The sequence below is a fragment of the Bubalus bubalis genome, chromosome 9, assembly GCF_019923935.1.
Source record: "Bubalus bubalis isolate 160015118507 breed Murrah chromosome 9, NDDB_SH_1, whole genome shotgun sequence".
Taxonomy (NCBI): domain Eukaryota; kingdom Metazoa; phylum Chordata; class Mammalia; order Artiodactyla; family Bovidae; genus Bubalus; species Bubalus bubalis.
Window position 1 is genome coordinate 82,872,079 of NC_059165.1, and position 3,571 is coordinate 82,875,649.

The window sequence follows — 3,571 nt, forward strand, 5'->3', positions numbered from 1 at the left end:
ATTGTACATTGTAGGTATCACTGTAACTTGTGCTGCTTGCATAAAATATTTAAATAGGGAACACATTACAATGTTACATCTGAGCATTAAAAAAAAGTCATTCAAATTGAATTGACCCAGTTACACTGACTAGATCTGATTAAATCTGATACATTTATTTATAAAGTAAGTCTGACATGGATATGAAAAGGCAACAATAGTATCTCACAGAAATAAAATGTTAAAGTGACATGTCTTAAAAATAATAAAGTAGCATTTTATGAAAAATATATTTTATACTGCTTCAGTTTTAAAATTTAAATTAGGTAGAATTTATAATTTCTCAGTCACACTACCACATTTTAAGTGCTCAATAGCCACATGTGAACAGCACAGGTCTAGAAGAAAGCATGGAGAAGAGTCTTGTGAGAGTTTGGCTGTTACTCCGAACTTGATCCAGAATGGCTACTCTGATCTATGTTGATAAGCAAAATGGAGAACCAGGCATCCATGTGGCTCCTAAGGACGGGCTGAAGCTGGGGTCTGTGCCTTCAGTCAAAGCTTTGGATGGGAGATCTTAGGTTTCAACATCACGTGTTGGCAAAATGTTTGATGCTCCACCAGCTTTACCAAAAACTGCGAGAAAGGCTTTGGGAACTGTCAACAGAGCTACAGAAAAATCAGTTAAGACGAATGGACCGCTCAAACAGAAACAGACAACTTCCTCTACCAAAAAGATTACTGAGAAGACTGTTAAACCAAAAAGTTCGGTTCCTGCCTCAGATGACACCTATCCAGAAATAGAAAAATTCTTTCCCTTCAATCCATTAGATTTTGAGAGTTTTGACCTGCCTGAGGAGCACCAGATCACCCACCTCCCCTTGAATGGAGTTCCTCTCATGATCTTTGATGAGGAGAGGAAGCTTGAGCAGCTGTTACACATGGGCCCCCCTTCGCCTCTGAAAATGCCTCCTCTGCTGTGGGAGTCTAATCTGTTTCAGTCTCCCTCAAGCATTCTGTCGACTCTGGATGCTGTGACTTAGATATTTAAATTTCTTAGCACTTTATAGTTTGGGTATGTATTAATGGTTTGTATTAATAAAGCAATTCTTTGTTTAACAGGAAAAAAAAAGAAAGAAAGCATGAAGACTAGATTGCCTCATCTATGCCTCCTCTCAGTTGTGTTATGGTGGTAGTCATGGTGGGCAGATGGGAAAGGTAAGATCCCAGAGCTGCTTCTCAAGCTCTAACTCATGATTTCTGATAAATAAGAGACAGGAATCATAGTTTTTTGCCATAAAAGGAATGACTGAGTTAAGGTCTTGTTGACTGGATTTCTTTATTCTAAGCACTTTCCAATGACTAATGTGTTTCTAGACTATTCTTAATGAGAGAAGTGCTGTTGCTGCTGCTGCTGCTAAGTCACTTCAGTCGTGTCTGACTCTGTGTGAGCCCATAGACGGCAGTCCACCAGGCTCCCCCGTCCCTGGGATTCTCCAGGCAAGAACACTGGATTGGGTTGCCATTTCCTTCTCCAGTGCATGAAAGTGAAAAGTGAAAGGGATGTCGCTCAGTCGTGTCCGACCCTCAGCGACCCCATGGACTGCAGCCCACCAGGCTCCTCCATCCATGGGATTTTCCAGGCAGGAGTGCTGGAGTGGGGTGCCATTGCCTTCTCCGGAGACAAGTGCTGTTGTTATGTTATCTTCACGTGATTAGGCAACAGAAGCTGGCTTATCAACAACCAGTCACTGCATGGATTTAGCAGGTTACTTACCCTCTCTCAGCATCAGTTTGCTTTTGTGTAAAATTATTAAACACTTGTCTTACTCACTATGCAGGACTGTGTATGTATGAGGTGATAATGCTCTGTAAACATTCAAGTGCTCTAAGTATTACTCTAATTCTGGCAGTAACACTGTACCAAGATAGGTTTGACTCTCATGGTTACTTTTCTCACAAGACATGAAGTCCCTTTCTAACTCATCTTTAAAAAAAAAAAATTAATTAATTGCATGTTTTAACTAACCAGAAAAGTGGGGAAACATTAATATGAGAAACTTGAGATAAAACAAATTTTAATATCATGTCAAATTTCCTATAGGTCTCCTTTCATCTTTCTTTTTAAAGAAAATAATATGCTGTTCATAGAATAAAAGTCTTACCATGTATTCCATTCTCCTTCCTCACCCTGAGTGGTAACAATTATTATGAAGTTAGTGACTATTCTGCCAATGAAGAGTGTCAGGCTTTCATGAGGCAACACAGCATGGCCTTGAAGAGCACAGATTCTGGAGTCAGTTCAACACACTTTTCTGTGTTACTTAGGGCAAGTTATTAAACTTCTTGGTTTCCTCATCTGAAAAAATGGATAAGATGATAGAGTCTAATGCATATGGATACTATGAGGATAAAACACATATAAGTGTTTTTAAAGGCCTCTTTGTGACCCCGTGGACTGTAGTCCACCAGGCCCCTCTGTCCATGGGATTTTCCAGGCAAGAATACTGAAGTGGGTTGCCATTTCCTTCTCCAGGGGATCTTCCCGACCCAGGGATTGAACCCAGGTCTCCCGCATTGCAGGCAGACGCTTTAACCTCTGATCCACCAGGGAAGCCCTTATATAAAAAACTAGCTATCATTAATATTAGTACATATGTCTGTATATATGTTATATAAAAGGGAACAATACTTATTTCTCAGTCAACATTATGTCTCTGCCATGCACCCATGTAGATCTATTTAAAGAGAAGGATTAAAGTTGCCTTTTTTTTTTTAACATTCCTCTGAATGTTTGTATCATAGTTTATTCATTCTCCATTGAGAGAAATTTCTACTGTTTCTACTTTTTTGTTATTACATCCAGATAATTTTTACACACATTTCCTGGTATAAATGTACACATTTATCCATCTTGTACCATAGGGATTCATGCCATCCCAGACATAAAGAGCAAGCCATGGTTAAAGCAAAATAACTTTTTGTATATTTAGATCTTCGGCCCATAACTAGATGATGAGCTCCTTGAGGCAAAAGTGACGGGTAAACAGTAGATCCTTAGTAAGCTAGCAAGACCCTGGTAGAGTGAGTTCAGGCATGTAGACATGACAACTGTTCTAGAAGCAAAGCACACAACCCTGAAAGGCCATCAGAGAAAGTTAGCAAGGGAGGAGTTTTAAAAATAGAGTCTAGTAGTGAAACTCATACTGATATGCTGTTTATCTTGGCCTTTTAAAATGCAGATTTGATTCTCCATCTCATAAAGAAAGGGATATTACTCAAGCTTTCAGGATGACTTGCAGCTGGCAAGCCTCAGCACTCTAAAGAAAGAGGGGACGGGGGTTGGGGTCGGGGGCAGAAAAAGGAGACTCTTTGTCAAGCCACAGTGATATCCAGTCATTCCACATACCACCGCTTGGACTGATTCCATCTGCCTAAAATGCTGTTTGTCATTCCTCCCCAGAAAACCTCTAAATATTTTACCATGTTCTCTCAAACAAGGAGCCTCGATTCAGGTGTCTTCATGCCACACTGCACTTTTCATAGTATTAGTTAAATGTGGAAGTAATTCCTCATCTAGAGCTGATAGAAG

The 3,571-nt window shown here is 39.8% G+C and overlaps 1 pseudogene; it reads left to right on the forward strand.

Moving 5' to 3' along the window:
• Window positions 1-392: 392 nt before the first annotated feature.
• Window positions 393-1,022, forward strand: LOC102406500 (annotated as a pseudogene).
• The last annotated feature ends 2,549 nt before the right edge of the window (window positions 1,023-3,571 follow it).